Source organism: Microcaecilia unicolor, chromosome 1, assembly GCF_901765095.1.
Source record: "Microcaecilia unicolor chromosome 1, aMicUni1.1, whole genome shotgun sequence".
Taxonomy (NCBI): domain Eukaryota; kingdom Metazoa; phylum Chordata; class Amphibia; order Gymnophiona; family Siphonopidae; genus Microcaecilia; species Microcaecilia unicolor.
Window position 1 is genome coordinate 128,805,898 of NC_044031.1, and position 18,955 is coordinate 128,824,852.

An 18,955-nucleotide genomic window follows, 5' to 3' on the forward strand; every position below is an offset into this window, starting at 1 on the left:
AATGCTAGGAGTCTAAGAAATAAGATAGGAGAGTTGGAATATACTGCAGTTAATGAAAAATTGGATATAATAGGCATTACTGAGACCTGGTGGAAGGAGGATAACCAGTGGGACACTGTCATACCGGGGTACAAAGTATATCGTAGTGATAGGGTGGACCGGTCTGGTGGAGGGGTAGCATTTTACCCACTAAAACTGCTCCAGGGACCTGCATACTGCTGTGATGGACTCGAGTATGACATCTGAGGCTGGCAATCAATATTTTTAAAGATATTTTTTGAGGGTGGGAGGGGGTTAGTGACCACTGGAGGAGTAAGGGGAGGTCATCCCTGATTCCCTCCAGTGGTCATCTGGTCATTTTGGGCACCTTTTTGTGCCTTGATCGTAAGAAAAACACAATCAGGTGAAAACATCCAAGTGTTCGTCAGGGACGTCCTTCTTTTTTTCGAATATGTGTCAAGGACGTCCAAGTGTTAGGCACGCCCAAGTCCCGCCTTCACTACACTTCTGACACGACCCCTTGAACTTTGGCCGTCCCTGCGACAGAAAGCAGTTGGGGACGTCCAAAATCGGCTTTTGATTATACCGATTTGGAAAATGAGCCCAAAAGTGTCTGGCAGTGGACTATAAGAGGGGCATTTTCAATATGATATCCAAGTCCAACTGTAGACGTTTTGGTGAAAACATCTAAAATTTTTTTGTTTTGGAAATCTCTAAATCCAGACATTTTTTGTGCTCAGTACATATTTCTTTAGGTACTATTAAAAAAAAAGTCCTACAGAAAAACTCACAAAAAGGAGCCATAGGGATGACTGTGTGACAGCATTCCTAGTAAACTGGCCACACAGACATCCAGGCAGAGCAGAGGGGCAGCCTAGTGGTCAGTGCAGTGGACTTCACATAAAAGTACCCAGGTATAAATCCCACCTTAACACCCTTATTTTGTATTGTGAGGCCTCCAGGAACACCTAAAAACCTACTATACCAAACTGTACACCCCTACAAAAGCCCTCAGGTCTGCAGGGTTTTCCTGTCTTTAGGTACAGTTGGTATTTTGTGGGCTTTGCAAGGCTCACAATTTCCAGCACAAGTGTAATGGAGTAGGATATGGACCTGGGTCCCTTTCTTTACTACTACTACTACTTAACATTTCTAGAGCGCTACTAGGGTTACGCAGCGCTGTACAGTTTAACAAAGAAGGACAGACCCTGCTCAAAAGAGCTTACAATCTAAAGGACAAAATGTCAAGTTGGGGCAGTCTAGATTTCCTGCGTAGAGGTATAGTGGTTAGGTGCCGAAGGTGACATTGAAGAGGTGGGCTTTGAGTAAAGATTTGAAGATGGGCAGGGAGGGGGCCTGGCGTATGAGCTCAGGGAGTTTATTCCAAGCATGGGGTGAGGTGAGGCAGAAAGGGCGGAGCCTGGAGTTGGCGGTGGTGGAGAAGGGTACTGAAAGGAGGGATTTGTCTTGAGAGCGGAAGTTACGGGTAGGAACATAAGGGGAGATGAGGGTAGAGAGGTAAGGAGGGACTGCAGATCGAGTGCATTTGTAGGTTATAAGAGAAGCTTGAACTGTATGCGGTACCTGATCGGGAGCCAGTGAAGTGACTTGAGGAGAGGGGTGATATGAGCATATTGGTCCAGGCAGAAGATAAGACGTGCAGCCGAGTTCTGAACAGACTGAAGGGAGGATAGACGGCTAAGTGGGAGGCCAGTGAGGAGTAGGTTGCAGTAGTCGAGGCGAGAGGTAATGAGAGAGTGAATGAGAGTTCGGGTGGTGTGCTCAGAGAGGAAAGGGCGAATTTTGCTAATGTTATAGAGGAAGAAGCGACAGGTCTTGGCTATTTTCTGGATATGCGCAGAGAAGGAGAGGGAGGAGTCGAAGATGACTCCGAGGTTGCGGGCAGATGAGTCGGGGATGATGGGGGTGTTATCAACTGAAATAGAGAGTGGAGGGAGAGGAGAAGTGGGTTTGGGTGGGAAGACAATAAGCTCGGTCTTGGCCATGTTCAGTTTCAGGTGGCGGTTGGACATCCAGGCAGCAATGTTGGATAAACAGGCCGATACTTTGGCCTGGGTTTCTGCAGTGATGTCAGTCAACTGCACTCACCACTAGCCTACTCCTGGGACCAGTTATTGCTCTAATATGAATGGCCATAATATCTGAAGCTGTCACAGAGCCTGGTATGTACTGTCACATTTCTTTTTGGGGGGGGGGAGGTTGAGAGGGGGGTCAGTGAACCCACCCAAAATGGGGTAATGCCTTAATCCCTCCAGTGGTCAGCTGGGGTAATGTTTTGTGACTTAGTCATGATTGAAACATGTCCAGATAAAAATGTTCCAATTTTTGCCATAGTCATTTTTATCTCATTTCATTATCGCCGGAAAATTCTGCGCCCACTCAAAACACGCCCCCAGCACCCCCAACATGCCCCCTTGCTATTTAGATGAACTGTTGAGAAAACTGTCTCAAATCTGAGTTTCAATTTGCAACTTGGATGTTTTCCCATGAAAAACATCCATCTGGCACACTGTGCTGCTTTTGAGATGTTTTTCTCTTTTGAAAATGAGTGCCTAAGTGTGTTGTTCCTGAGATTACATCATAGTTTTAATATCTATATTTGTGTAAGATGAGTTGGGAAGGGAAAGGTCCTACTCCATTGTATGTGTTACAGAATCAAGAAATGCAGGATTTATACTGAAATTCTGTCCGGCGGGGGGGGGGGGGGGGGGGGGGGGGGGCATAACATGGGTGGGCCCCTCCTCCTCTTTTGCCTCAGGGTTACCCAACAGCTGAGTGCACCATTTGTGTAGCAGGCAGGGCTTTCTAAGCCCTGTGAGCTGAAGAAATCTGGAGCCTGCCCCACATCAGCTAAAATGTGGCTGTCAGCTGCTCATAGAGCTATTGCTGATGCCAGCACTGCAAGCATGTTCAGTTCTTGTGTCTTGCAGAGAAGAGAAAAAGGGGTGCCTAGTGCCCCCCCCCCCAAAAAAAAACCCCATGATTGGCTAGACCACTGCTGTATAGACTCCAGACTTCATTCTATAGTCACTGTTTCTCAACCCAGGGAGGCAGTGTATGAAAATCTGTCACCTACTTATTAATTGTGGATATCCTGAAAACCCAACTGACTGGGTATAGGATGGCAAAGACTAAAGAAATCATATTGGCAGTGGGGGAAGGAGACCAATTCAGCATTAGTACCCACAACATTTGAGGTGAGCTATCCCCATGCCCACCCCAGACTGTATATGCTTCAGTTAAATATAGGAGAAGTCATTGATGTACAGTCCAATAATTTTGTATTGGCAGTTTTACAAGGTAGTTGAAACTGGCTGGAGAATTTCTGCATTGCTAACCCACCCCAGTTTTGATAGTCATCTCTCTATAATATCTACTTAGACCTTTTTTCTCATCATTCTTCTTTCTGTATCACCAATTGTATCTGTTAGCCTGGAATGGCTGTGCCATAACAAGTCTATAAGCTACGCTGAGCCTGCAAATAGGTGGGATAATGTGGGATACAAATGCAACAAATAAATAAAATAAAAAAGATAGAACCTTTGTGGGGAACTGAGTTCAATTCCCACTGCAGGTCCTTGTGTCTCTGGGCAAGTCACTTAACCCTCCATTGCCCCTGGTACAAAAAATAAGTACCTGAATATATGTAAACCGCTTTGAATGTAGTTGCAAAAACCTCAGAAAGGCGGTATATCAAGTCCCATTTCCCTATCTTTTATAAGAGAATTAAAAGTATGGGTGGGGATGGCTGCTATCCTTGTTTGCCTGACGAGCCAAAATGCCTCTCTGGCTTCCTCCAGGAACATTTCTAGAGAGGCCACCAGTAACAAGACAACCCTAGCCTCTCTTCCGTTGGAAACAGTTTTCCCCGAGCTGTATAAGAGAGAGAAAGTAGAGGGACCCGGCCATTTCCTAACACTTCCAGCATGAAATATATAATACAGCTGAGAAACGAAACAAAGAGTGGCAGCGAAGCCCCCGCCCATCCCCGGCTCACTAAAACTTCATTCAACTCCTTGAGGTCTCCCAAGACTCCGCCTCCTTCAGCCGATCGGCTTTTCAGGATCTAAGGGAGCGTCTGCATTTCTTCAGCAACAGCAGAACGGGCTTGGATTCGATTGAAACTTTGTCAACATCGTGCTTCATTCGTATTCTGAACCTAATTTCTCAGGGACTGACGATATGCCGTTTACATAACGGCCGTCAAAATTAATTTATAAAATAGTTGCCCTATTTTTTCACAGGCTTGCTAAATAAATGCTGCTGACTGCTTACTGGGGGGGAGGGGCATTAATAGGAAAAGCAAAGATCAAAATAGTATTTTTTTTTCTTACGAAATGGAGTGCTCGATAATGTTTCGGATAAGTATGGTGCACACTTCTAACAAGTTATTTATTACAACTTCTGGGCTTCTTCTAGTGTCTAATTAATAACACAAAAAGCCATCATGTGTCAGTGTCACTCCGAGGTCAATTTATTACCTGAAGGAAGCAGCACTTATATTTTCCTTTCATCCTCATTTTCACCATTTTTTTTACACTTTTGTCTTCTTTGAATGTTTAACTCTTGCATAATTATTTAAAAAAATGTGTGAAACTAGGTTAGTATCTTCGCAAGTTCTGATGCCTCAGGAATTTTCGTTCTACCAAACTCGTTTAAAAAAAAAAAATTCTCCCTCCAGTGTCCATGCTTTTCAGCAACAAGAGAAGGGGGAATGTGAAAACGCCCTTCGGCCACCTCAGATGCACAAGAGTCAAGAGAAGGAAGGAAGGGACAAGTGGGCCATGAAAGTAGGCTGGAGGGGCTAATTCTCGAGTACTGTAAGAAACAGTAAATTTTTATTCTTTTTCATTATTGGTGTGTTTTTACTCTCAGCTTTGTTTCCTTCCAAAGTTCTTCATTTTATGTTGCTGCAGAAACAGCACGTTAATGCAAAACAGTACATACTAATATATATTAGTGAATGCTATGCTGTTCAGAGCACATTAAGAGCCCTGTTTACTAAGCCACGCTAAGGGCGTGCATTTTTAACATGTGCTAAATGCTGTCACCCATAGGAACATATGGGCAACTCTAGTGTTTAGCGAATGCTAATTTTAGCACACGCCAAAAACACTAGTGCACCTTAGTAAACAAGACCCCAAGGGTGTCTTTTGCAAAGGTGTGCTAGTGTTTTTAGCACACGTTAAATGATGAAGCCCATTATGGGGCCCTTTACTAAAAGGTTGCCATTGGCACAATGTGGCTGCCGGTGGTAGTTCTGCCTCGAGTGTGTGCCATTTCTGGCACTACAGAAAGTCATTCCATAATTTCTAGTGTGGTACTAACATGGTGGTAATCACTGCCCAGATACCTCTGGGTTACTGTAGGAGCCCTTACTGCCACCTCAATGAGTGGCGGTAAGATCTCCCCCCCCCCCCCCCCCCCCCCATGGTCACACAGTAAGCATAATCTTACCGCATGGCTATATCTTTTTTAGGGGCTCTTTACCCACTGTGGTAAGAAGAGCCCTGGAGCACAGCAAAAATGGCCCCCGCCACTACCGCAGCACCCCTGTTACTGTAGCTTGGTAAAAAAACATAGTACCATAATAAATACGGCAGATAAAGACCTGAACGCTCATTATCAATTCATGATTAAATCAACAATGAATGTGATATTATACACTTTATCACAAGTCTTAGAAGTCTGCCCGATTCTGTCTTTATGTTCCACCTGCTGGAGTTGCTGTCAAACTTCAAAGCCTACTCCAGCCTATCCAAATACATCTTGTCTTTCGCGGGACCCAGACTGTAAAGGTCTGCTCAGCACTGTCCTCAGTTCCAGCTACTGAAGTTGCCACTGAAGCCCTTTCCAGCCTATCCTAAACTTTTTATTTTATACCATCTTTTTTCTAAATAGAGTTCCTTTGTGTTCATCTCATGCCTTTTTGAATTCCATCACTGTTTTTGTCTCTACCACCTCCCTCAGGAAGGCATTCCAGGCATCAACCACCCGCTCCATGAAAAAGAATTTCCTGATATTATTCCTAAGTCTACCACCCTGCAACCTCAGTTCATGTCCTCTAGTTTTACCATTTCCCCTTCTCTGGAAAAGATTTGTTCCTATGGGCCCCTTTTACCAAGCTGCGGCAAAAGGGGGCCTGCACTGGCTTCAGCGCATATTTTTGACACCCGTTGAGGCCCCCTTTTACTGCAGCAGGTAAAAGGTAGGTCTTTCTTTTCTTCAGGAAATGGCTGTGTGGCAAGTGAAGTACTTGCTACGTGGCCATTTCGAGGGGAGCCCTTACTGCCACCCATTGAGGTGGCAGGAAGGGCTCCTGCACAAACTTGGCATTAACTGGGCAGCATGCACTACTGCCAGATTACAGCCGGGTACATATTTTTGTAGTGCCGGATATGATGGTGCGCTGGAGGTGGGAACTACCACTGGGCTGCTGCTGTAGCCCAGCGGTACTTCCTTTTTAGCGAGCAGTAAGCCCACAATGGGCTTACTGCTACTTTGTAAAAGGACCCCTGTATTAATACCTTTCAAGTATTTAAATGTCTGTATCATATCTCCCTTGTCCCTTCTTTCCTCTAGGGTATACATATCTAGGTCTTCCAGTCTCTTCTCATACATCTTTTGGCGCAAACCCCATATCATTTTTGTTGCCTTCCTCTGGACCGCTTCTAGTCTTTTTACATCCTTAGCAAGCTGCGGCCTCCAAAACTGAACACAATACTCCAGATGGGGCCTCACCAGCGACTTGTACAGGGGCATCAACACTGCCTTTCTTCTGCTGGTTACTCCTCTCTCGATGCAGCCTAGCATCCTTCTGGCTATGGCCAATGCTTTGTCACACAGTTTTTTTTCTCTTTTAAGGTCCCCGGACACCATCACCCCAAGGTCTGTCTCCCCGTCTGTGCATATCAGTCTCTCACCTCCTAGGACATATGGCTCCCTTGGGTTTCTACTCCCCAAATGCATCACTTTGCGCTTCTTTGCATTACATTTTAATTGCCAAACGTTAGACCATTCTTCTAACTTTTGCAGATCCCTTTTCATGTTTTCCACTCCCTCCGGGGTGTCCAGTCCATTACAAATCTTAGTATCATCCACAAAAAGGCAAACCTTACCTTTTAATCCTTCGACAATGTCACTCATAAATATATTGAACAGAACTGGCTCCATGCAGCACACCCTGAGGCACTCTGCTATTCTTTCCTTCCTCCAAATGAAGTCCACTGACCACCACCCTCTGGCGTCTGCCTGTCAACCAGTTTCTAATCCAATCCAGCATTATATTCCTATGGGTGCCTTAGCATTTAGCACAAGCTAATTTTTAGTGCAAGCTAAAAACACTAAATAGCGCAGCTACATTACTCTGTGATAAGTGTAGGATTAGCTTGTGAGCCCTTAATGTCTACAAAATAGGTGACAGTATGGGCTCAAGCATTTTTGTTAATGGCCTAAATCAGAAAATGGAAAATTGGCAATTTTCTGGCTGCAGCAAAAAGTGGGCTTAGCATTCGGAAAAGACCCACTTAAGGGCAGCTAAGGCCACTTTTTGTCTCAGCTTAGTAAAAGGGTTTTATTGTGCTCTAAAACAAAATGACATGAAACGAAACAACAAAGCACATCCCAATTTAGAAACTCTGCACTCCTTCAGTTCTGGAGAACCTACTGTCTCTGAATTTACCTGCATCTCCTTTCAGTGAAGCATCCTCTGTGCTGGACTTTTAGTTAAGAAAATGCCAAGATAAAGCCAGAGATCACAGACTCACAATGGAGGCAGTGAAAGCAAAAATCATATCGGAAGTCAGGAAACATGTGACAAACCACAGGAGCATTAACAGTAGGGAAGTTAAGGTGAAGCTCGGGACTAGCTAAGTTTCCAGTTTCTCTGAGCTGGACTTCAGCATCTCAATTTACTTGCATACAAATGATGACAATGACTACAGGATCCTTTTACAAACTGCAGTAAGCACTATTGTGTGCATACCGCAGGTTAAAAGGGCACTGCTGCAGGAAGCACTCAGGCATCCTGCAGTAGTTTTGGAATTGGCATGTGCTACCCATGTGCTAAAAATCGCTGCACACTGCCAGATTAGTGCAGGGTTAGCGTGGGAGCCCTTTCCACCTAGTAAATAGGTGGCGGTAAGGGCTCACGTGCTAATTGGGAGATTAGCGCGTGTCCATTAATGGGAAAATAGAAATTGTGGTCATTTTACAGCTCGGCGCATGGGAAACCCACATACGAAAAATGGCACAGGTCACTTTTTACCATAGTTTGAAGCTGATTTGGTGGCTCAGTGGCCATGCTGTGTAACACCAGGCAGGAACCTTGTATTCTTCTCCTACAATTGGGCAGATTAAAGGATGCTTGGGAGGCATTGTTTGCAATCCCCCCCCTCCCCCAAGCAAGGAGCCAGTCTTTGTCATTGCATAATGATGTCATCTAGTAGCCAGACTCAGCATATGCATGTACCACGTAGAACAGAGTGTCAGTATGCGACTTCTTGCCGTCAAAGATTTAAACTGTAATAGGTGGAATGAATATATGGGGGGGGGGGGGGGGGAGAATGGGGGAAGCAGGGGCAAGTAGTTCTAAATGAAGGCTTAGGGCATGGTAGTCCAGCAATCATCAGATCCAATCAACCTGGAAGAAAGAGAAAACTGGTGGGCTAAAAAAGAGAATTTATATGAACATAAAAATGTGGATCATAATCATTGTTTTATTATGCATGTTAATCTTGTAACCTGCTTTGGACAAAGCAGGATATAAATGTAAAAAAATATAATTGTGTTTAAATTGTAAGATACTGTAACTGGGGTAATTAATTAATGTCTGCCCCTTTAAGGGGCTTTACCGGGGGCTGTTTTCAGTTGGCCCCATTCATTTTTGTGACCCTCTGCGAGTCCAACGATCTTCGGGGCAGTTTTTAGCCCATTCGGGGCTCCCTCGTTGATGGCCAGTGATTTTTCTGCTGCCCCAGGCTTGCTCCGGCGTTCTTGGGTCCCGTTTCGGGACCAGAGCAAGTCCTGGGGCTGATGATGGGCAGGAGGCAGCAGGAGAGCCCATAAACATGACTGGCATGAGTGGCACGCCACCGCGGAGCCGGAGGAGTGCAGGGGAAGGAGAGAGCCGGCTGCCTCCGGTGCGCGCACATGCGCGATTGAGCTGGAGCTCCCGGTAGGCCGCAAAATGGAGCCTGGGTCTCAATTTTGATTTTTGGCCCGAAGAAACAAGGAAGAGCATCAGAAGGTGACCGGGACCCTCAGAAAGTGAAACAATCCCAGGATGGACGTTAGAGGGGTCAGGTAAGAGGTCCCATGGCCTTATTTTGATTTAAAATTGTTTAATTTTTGAGTTTTTGGCATGTATTTTTGGCGGGCCTTCCCTGAATTTTTTTGGAACTTTATTTTTATGGTCGGGGGGGTCTGGGGGGTCTGATAGGAGGACTGTATTATTTAAAAATTTAAGTTAATTTTGAAGGGGTTTTGGGGGGTATTTTTGGTGCGGAGGGTCGTGCGCTGCTCTCATAATGGTTATTAAAATTCCGATGATGGTGTCTGGGAGCGCATACGTTACCTCACATATGGGGAAATTTTGGTAAAAGTCCGTTAAATTTTAATGGGGTTTTTACATGAAAATGATGTGAAATGGTGCCTGTTTATGGTTTAAAAAATGTAAAACATGGATTGGATTCAGGAAAATGTGGCCTGGATGATGGTATAATTCTTATTAAAGAGTAATGTAATTTATGGTGTCTTTTGTATGGAAATCCATTTTCCCCATACACTTTAATGGGAAAATTTGATTTCAAAATGGAGTTTGTGAAAAGTTTACAACCTATAAAAGTTGTTTCACCTGCCACAAGCTGCGTCCTATTGGTGCTGCCAGGTTATATGGCCAAGCTGCAGTCCTGTTGCCATTGTTGCCAGGGTTGCGGTCTTCCCACAACACTGGGCGAGTTTTCTGCGAGCAGCTGCGGAAAATTTTCGGCGGCTGCGGGGTGCGGGTTTGGGCTTTTTTCCTGTGGCCACTGTGCGCTTTTTTCCGGGGCTTCTATTGGTCCAATTTGGTCCAATAGAAGCTTTCCCGGGGCGTGGTTGACGTCAGGGGCGGGGTTAACGACGTCAGGGGTGACGTCAGGGGGTGGGGTTAATGACGTAGAAGGCGGGGCTGGTGACGTGGGAGGTGGGGTTGGTGACGTGGGAGGCGGGGTTTGACTTTGGGCGTTTTTTTGGGTGGGTTTAGGGCTGATTTTGGGCTGGGAAAATTTTTCCCATCTGGCAACCTTGCCTGTTGCTAGGGGGAGACAGAGCTGGTGACCAGGTGGTCAGAGGAACTGAAGACACAGGAGAAGACAGACCTGTGTGTGTGTGTGTGTAAGAGTTGATTTATACAGGAGAGAGAGCTTAAATAAAGAGTTGTCTGAAACAAGGTGAGAGGAACTGAAGACATAGGAGAGGCAGGACCGGTATGAGAGGTGCTCTGTTTGTGTGCTTGGAAAATTGAGTCTGGATGAGGAGGAAAACCTCAATAGAGTATAATTTGACTGAATCAGAACACCTGGTGATACAGAGAGAGTGGAATTCAGTAAAGCTGAGAGACTGTAGGTAAAGGGAAGATATACCTGCACGAAAGATGATCTGCCCATGTATATATAAGAAATTTGTGTGACTAGACAGGCTGATAATCACATGAAAACCACAGCACACCTGACTGACACTGAGGGAGTGCATATGTGTTAATTTGCTAAGTAGTTATACAGAAAGGCTTGCCTGAGTTGAAATAGGCTATAAGCTGTATAATAGCCTGCTGGTAACAAGTGAAGGTGGCTAGTGACAGTGAGTGTGCAGGAAGACTGTTGTGTTTCCGCTGATATGTCTCAGAGCAGAGATGTGGCCACAGTGCATCTGACTGACACTTTGAGTGCAATGCATATGTGTTAATGGGTGGTTGTACTGAGGGGTCTGCCTGAGTTTGGAGGGGCTACAAATTGTGTAGAAGCCTGTTGGTGAAGGGTGAGTGTGCAAATCTGGTGTGTTCCCACTGACCTGCCACGAAGCAGGGTGGTGATCACCTTGCACCGGTCTGCAGTGAGAATTGGTGCTGATTAAAAATTGAAACAGGACTGTTGTTCTTAGCTGAACTGCTGTGTATGAGGGCAGTGACGTATGAAATGTGTGACTGGAAGAGTGTTCCTCATTAGGCAGGGAAAAGTAATAAGGCAGGTCCTGCAATAGGGAACATTAATTATCTATTGATTTACTCTAGATAGGTTGGCCACAGTTTTGATAACAAAAATCCCTATAAAAATTCCCACAGGATAGGGAGACAGGGTTTCAATTTCTTTTGGTTAACCAGAGTACAGGTACAGAGGCTGTTGGGCAACGCAGGAGGACCATCGCAGGAGCAACACGTGCACCAACTACCACGAAAGACAAAAGTTACCATCATTCAAGAAAGTTTAACTCAAGCAGCTAAGTACAAAAATCACCACCTACACCATTTCAGAGACTTTAAACTTACACGTAAATACTTACCTGGAGGTTTATGCTAAGATTCAGTTACATTGCAAAGTGAAGAAAGTGGACATCTGTAAGAAAGCAATTGACACAAAGAATCAATTTTCTTGTTAAAATTTCATAGTTCAAGTAAAATCTGAGTAACAGAGAAAGTAATTATTTGTACTACTTATCTGATTTGTGGTGTTGAGAATTTCAGAGGAAAGTTTATTGATTGAAAGTTGATACATTTTCTGAAAAGTTAAGAAGAAACATCTTGTGCAATACATTATTATAATTTAACCGTTAGTGTGCAATATTGTCATCATTAAAATTTTGTAACATCTAGGGAAATTCGCTTAACATCTTGAATTGCACACTGTATAATATACAAAATACAGAATTTCCCCATCTTTCTTTGTACCTTCCCTAAGTGGTGAGTGTTCAGCGTGGGACCCTACACCGTGATTTTACCGTGATTTTACACCCTCTTTAAAAAACCTCACCCATAGGGGATCTACAATACATCTATACAAGCCATGTTTTCCTATCCATGTTATTTTAATATCAGTCACCAACTATTTGAGAAGCTAAGAAAAATGTCTTTCTGCCCAGTGAGCAAGGAATAGTGCGGTCCCAAAAAACATAGTCTCCAAGAGTAAAAAATCACCTTTATTTATGATTGCAGATAAAAGTATAAACCAGCCAGATGTGATTTTTTTTACTCTTTCACCAGGGGCATAGCTACAACTGAGCATGCCTGGCAAAATACCTGGGGCTGCCTGTTGCTCTCAGCTCTCCATCCTGCTTGCCACCTCTGTTCCGGTTCCTGATATCTCCAGTGTCCAGTATCATTCACTTTTTATCATGTGCATGTGTGGGTCGGCATCAGCCTGTGGTCTCCCCCCCCCCCCCCCCCCGGAATCTCCAGAGTCATGGCAGCTGACCAGAAGAGGCAGCGAGGTATACACTTCTGCCTGCACCTGGCCCCGCCAGGGCCTCTCCTCTGTGGGCAGAAGAGGCAGAGGTGCACACAGAAGTGTTTATCTCGCTGCCTCTTCTGGACAGCTGCCAGGGCTCTGGAGGATCCCAGGGGAGGGGGGTTTGCTACAGGATGTGGACTCCGCGGGGTGGGGGGGGGGGACAGCACAGAAATGGGTATAGGAAGTGGAGTGGAGTGAAGAGACAGAGGGGAAAAGAGATACTGGACTTGGGAAATGGAGAGAAGATGGAAAGACAGAGACCAGGCCCAAAAAGGTGAGGAAGAGAGGGTGAGAGATCCTGGCCCTGGGGTGGGGTAAAGTTCAGGAGGAAAGGAAGAGAGGGGAGAAGCTGGGCATGGGAGGGACAGGGACACAGAGATGAGATGCGGGGTGTGGAGGGAGCATAGGGACAGGGAATACAGAGGGGCAAGGCTGGACATGGTGGGAGGGATAGGGACACAGAAGGGAGATGCTGGATAGCACAGATAAGGGATGCAGAGAGAAGAAATGTCAAACTGACAGAAGACCCTTGAAAGAGTCTATTAGATTGTAAGCTCTTCGAGCAGGGACTGTCTTCCTTCTAGGTTTGTGCAGCGCTGCGTATGCCTTGTAGCGCTATAGAAATGCTAAATAGTAGTAGTAGTAGTAGTAAAGAGTTAAGAAAAAGCAGAAAAGAGACACAGGGACAAAAACTTCCACAACACCTTCGGCTGCACACCTCCTACCCTTCTTTTCGCAGATCCCTGAAGACTTATTTTTTCAACATTGGTTTTGTGACCTGACTACAATTTGTTCCTGTAATGGGGGATTTGCTTTTAGGTTTGAGTGATTTATTTTGCTTTGTGTACTTGATCTAATAGGAATGTTGTAAGAATACTGTAGCGAGTGTGATTGCACTGTATGATTGCTCTTTTCTATTTTTATCATGGAGTGCCTTTCTTATTTTTACAAGATTTAATAAGTGTAAACTGCCTTGATTTGCATGCAAGGCAGGCAGTATATGAAATCAATAAACGATAAGTAGACAAATGAACTTTTTTTCTGAATATATTAATTGGAATATGGCAGCTTTGGGAAATGTGCATCTCTGATGTCTTGTATTTCAGTTTCTATCTATTACTATGACAGGTTTTCTATATGGGTCTAGAATGTGTTTGCTTTTCCAAGGTTTGTTTACTGGAGCTCTGAAGGTGTTTATCCTCACCCCCTCACCACTACCTTGGGAGAGATGGTGTTAAAAGGGGCCATCTTAATTTTTACACCTGGGGCCCATTCAGTCCTAGCTATGCCAGTGTCATTGACTCTATGGGGCCCTTTTACTAAGCCGCATAAGAGCCTATGTGTGCCCAACACGCGCCATTTCCGAGTTACTGACCGGCTACTGCGTGCCCCAGGCGATAACTTCATTTTTGACGCGCAACCCGTACGCACGCCAGAAAATAATTTTATTTTCTGGTGCGTGGCACTACCGGGCAGTAAAAGGCATTTGACGTGCGTAGACCATTACTGCCCAGTTAATGTGTCAGACCTTACCACTAAGTCAATTCCTGGCGGTAAGGTCTCAGACCCAAAATGGATGCACATCAATTTTCATTTTGCCGCACGTCCATTTTCGGTCAAAATTTTAAAAAAAGGCATTTTTACGGGTGCGCCAAAAAATGGATCTGCGTGCATCCAAAACACGCGCTTACACTACCGCAGGCCATTTTTCAGCGCACCTTAGTAAAAAGACCCCTATGTTTTTTGTGATCTCACTCTATTCTTTGCTGTTTGTTTACTCGTGAGGTGTATGTTCTGCTGGTTTTTTGCCTCCCTTGTAAAACTGAACAATTAGCAAACACCTCTGCTATTTCAGTCCTCTTTATGCTCCCAACCTCATATGAAGACTCATATGAAATAGATTGATATCTGTCTGCCCATCTGCCTAACTGTAGGCACAATGACTCTCCAAAGAAGGGATGGAAATTCACCAAAATTTAGCATGTGCAGAAAACAAATATGAATATCTGAGATGAAACTGAAAACCAGAAACTTTGAGTCAGTCCAAAAAATCCCCACTGCTTTCTATAGGAAAATATTAGAAGCTGTTAGAATACTGAACACTTCCAAAGCCAACCCCCCTCCCCCCCCAAAGAAAACCACCACTTTGCCACAGAGCAACACGGAGACAGAGAAAAAAAACAAAACAAATGAAGTAGCTAATGACTAATGGCATCAAAAGCTACTTTCAAAACCAATCCCCTCACACACTTCCATGTACACACATTACACATTAGAACCACACATCCACAAAACCCCACATGCCCTTACACATGCAACTCCACATCCTCATACATATTCACTTATTCCAACACCCATACACCATCTTTACACATCTCACCCACACAGGCACACCTCCAAACGCCACCCATTACCCAACCATCCTCATGCTTCAATCCACACACCCCTATCCAAACCCACAAACTCCTATTTCCACACTTAGACACATTCCCTCCCTCCCCCCCCCCCCCATACACACAACCCTTATACCCAAACATCATATCCCACCTATACTCCCTGCATTTTAATTAAAACTTTTAATCACAAGATTAAAGTTTATTTATCTATTTATATCCCCCTGTAGTTCCTTGTGACTCTGGGCACATCACTTAAATCTCCATTGCCCCAGGTACGTACCTCTATATAATATATAAATCACTTTGATTGTAACCACATTGTAATAAAAAGGATTTTAGAGATTGCTTTTCAACTCTATCTACCTTGACCAATAAGTGCACTCAGGGTCTGTATTTGTGATTAGAGGTAATTCTGTTTAAAAATGATTATTTAACTTTGATTGTGTGAAAATAAGTTGGAATGTAGAAGATAAGACACAGCTTTAATTAATTTGTTATGTGAAGGGAAAGTTGGAACTTGTTTTCGAGTTAAGATTGGCCACCTGGACTTGGAAACATGTGACCACATTCCCACAGTATGGCTTGGTTACCTATTCTCAAGCATTCTGTAATTTTCCTTGGCTCTGAAAATAAGCTTTAGCTTAATAAAAAGGGGGGCTTGTTGCAGCAGAGCTCTGAGGCTCGTCTGTGGATGGATGCATCGCTCAGAAAAAAACTGTTCCTGGTCATAAAGAGACTTTGGGCTTTCGCTGCAACAGGCCTCCTGGCTGATGAGATAAGGGCCTGAAATTCCTGACCAGTGATGTTGTAAATATAATATGTATACATCTGTCTTATAGCTTTCTTTTAGTTAGATGATTTAATCATCCTATATAATAAAAAGCACCTCCAATGTTCTGAAGCTGACTCCGTGGCACTAAACCTTGAAGCATTCGTGTTCTCAAAATTGACGTCAGTACTTCCTGTTACGTCACACGCAAAAGCTGACCAACCAGAGGGGGGAGGGCAGACACAAAAGCTGACTAACCAGAGGTGGGAGGGTGGGCGCACAGTGACGAATGGATTGATCATTCAGCGGACCTGCACGCTGTCACGGAGCTGTGTGCACTGCAGCGGAGGTTGGCCGATTGGCGGAGGGCAAGAGATTTGGCCGGTATCGTTAGGGGCAGGGGAGAAAGGAGCATCGGTGGGTGGCTGGAGGGGGGCAGGGGAGACAGGAGATTCGCTGGGTGGCTGGAAGGGGGGGCAGGGGAGAGAAGAGCATCGGTGAGTGGCTGGAAGGGGTTCAAGGGACAATGGAGAACCGCTGGAGGGGGGCAGAGGAAAAAGGACTATCAATAGGGTGGATGGAGGGGGGCAGGGGAGAAAGGACAATTGCTGGGTGGCGGGCAGGGGAGAGAGGACAATCGCTGGGTGACTGGAGGGGGTCAGGGGAAAGAGGAGCATCACTGGGTGGCTGGAGGGTGGGCAGGGGAGAGAGAAGCATCGCTGGGTGGCTGGAAGGAGGGCAGGGAGAGAAGAGCATCGGTGGGTGGCTGGAAGGGGGTCAAGGGAAAATGGAGAACCACTGGGTGGCTGGAGGGGGGGGGCAGAGGACATAGGACAATCGCTGGGTGGCTGGAGGAGGGGCAGGGGAAAGAGGAGCATCACTGGGTGGCTGGAGGGTGGGCAGGGGAGAGAGAAGCATCGCTGGGTGGCTGGAAGGAGGGCAGGGAGAGAAGAGCATCGGTGGGTGGCTGGAAGGGGGTCAAGGGAAAATGGAGAACCACTGGGTGGCTGGAGGGGGGGGGGGCAGAGGACATAGGACAATCGCTGGGTGGCTGGAGGGGGGGCAGGAGAGAGAGGACAATCGCTGGGTGGCTGGAGGAGGGGCAGAGGAAAAAGGACAATCGCTGGGTGGCTGGAGTGGGGGCAGGGGAGAGAGGAGAATCGCTGGGTGGCTGGAGGGGGGCAGGGGAGAGAGAGAGGAATCACTGGGTGGCTGGAGGGGGAGCAAGGAACAGAGGAGACTCACTGGGTGGCGGGAGGGGGGCAGGGGAGAGAAGAGCATCGCTGGGTGGATATGGGGGGGCCAAGGAAAAAGGATAAATGTTGGGTGGCTGGAGGGGGTGCAGAGGAGAGGAGAATCGCTGGATGGTTGGAGGGGGGCAGGGGACAGAGCAGACGCTCACACCCAGCAGTCTCACTCTCTCTCTGTCACACACAGATACTCGCACATTCACTCTCTCTCTCTCTCACACAGTCACTCTCACACATACACTCTCTCAAACATACACACTCCGACAAAAACCTTGCTAGCGCCCATTTCATTTGTGTCAGAAACGGGCCTGATTTACTAGTTGTATATATCTTAATCATTGTAGATTTTAGAACTCTAATAAAGATCTCATTTACCTAATACGAATCCACAAGAATCCACAGTAATTATTGAGTAGTCTGTGTCAGTGAGACAGGCTGTAAATCCATAGCAGTATACACATACAATCAGTGGTATATCAAATCTCATTCCCCTTCTCTAAAGGACTGATAATCTCTCTCCCTCCCAGGGCCGGTCTTAGCAAGTGCGGGGCCCTATGCAGACCAATTTGGTGGGGCCCCACCATAGCCCCGCCCACCCTAGCCCCGCCCCAGCCTGGCTCCGCCCCCACCCTAGCCCCACCCCATTGATAAGATTATTCCATTTTTAATTATGAAATTTCAAATAAAGAGAAATGACGCTAAACTTGTACAAAAAAACTGATTGAAATAATAAGCAAAATGCTATCATGAAACCATAAACAGCACTAATTCCAAGGACAAGACGAGCTACAACCTTATGCGTGGCATGGAAAGCCAACTTTAATTACACCGGGCTCTAAAACACCAGTGCACAACCTAGTGAAAAAAAAAACAAAAAAACAAAAATGGCTGCAAACTATACGCTAGCAGAATACTGCACCTTCCTTGATCACATCTGAAAAACACATGAAGGCAAAATACTGAACTGCAAAGTAACCTCAAGAAGTCAGAATCAGCATGCAGCAATACTACAAAAATTAAAACTTACATGAAAAAAATCACAGATGCACATTTCCAAAAACTGACATATTCCAATTAATAAATCCTGAATAAAATAGATTTTCTACCTTTGTTGTCTGGTGACTTTGTTTTTCTGATCATGCTGGCTCAGTATCCGATTGTGCTGCTATCTGTCCTCTTAACTCCGTTTCCAGGGCTTCCTTTCCATTTATTTCTTTACTTTCCGCCTTTCTTCTTCATTTCTTGCCCTACATCCGTAAGTAAAAGCTGGGTCCTCCGCAGACTTGACTGTCCAGTGGATCCAGCTTCTGCCTATTTTCTATATCCATGTGCACTTTTTCTCCTCTCTTCCTTTTCCCTCACCTCATCTCCTTCCTCACTCTTCCCTTGCCTCCATCCATGTCCAGCATTTCTTCTCTCTCCTCCATCCACCCATGTCCAGCGACCCTCCTGTCCCCCCTGCCATCCATCTATGTCCAGCAACCCCCCGTCCCCTCTGCCCTCCCCTGCCATCCACCCATGTCCAGCGACCCTCCTGTCCTCCCTGCCCGGCCCTCCCCTGCCATCCACCTATGTCCAGAAACCCCCATCCCATGCCATCCACCCATGTCCAGTGACCCTCCTGCCCTCCCCTGCCATCCACCTATGTGCAGAAACCCCCCTCCCCTGTCATCCACCCATGTCCAGCGACCCTCCTGTCCCCCTGCCATCCCCCTATGTCCAGAAACCCTCCTGTCCTCCCTGCCATCCTGTCCAGAAACCCCCCTCCCCTGCCACCATGTCCAGCGACCCTCCTGTCCCCCCTGCCCTCTCCTGCCATCCACCTATGTCCAGAAACCCTCCTGTCCTCCCTGCCATCCTGTCCAGAAACCCCCTCCCCTGCCACCATGTCCAGCGACCCTCCTGTCCCCTCTGCCCTCTCCTGCCATCCACCTATGTGCAGAAACCCCCCCATCCCCTTTGCCCTCCCCTGCCATCCACCTATGTCCAGAAACCCCCCTCCCCTGCCATCCACCCATGTCCAGCGACCCTCCTGTCCCC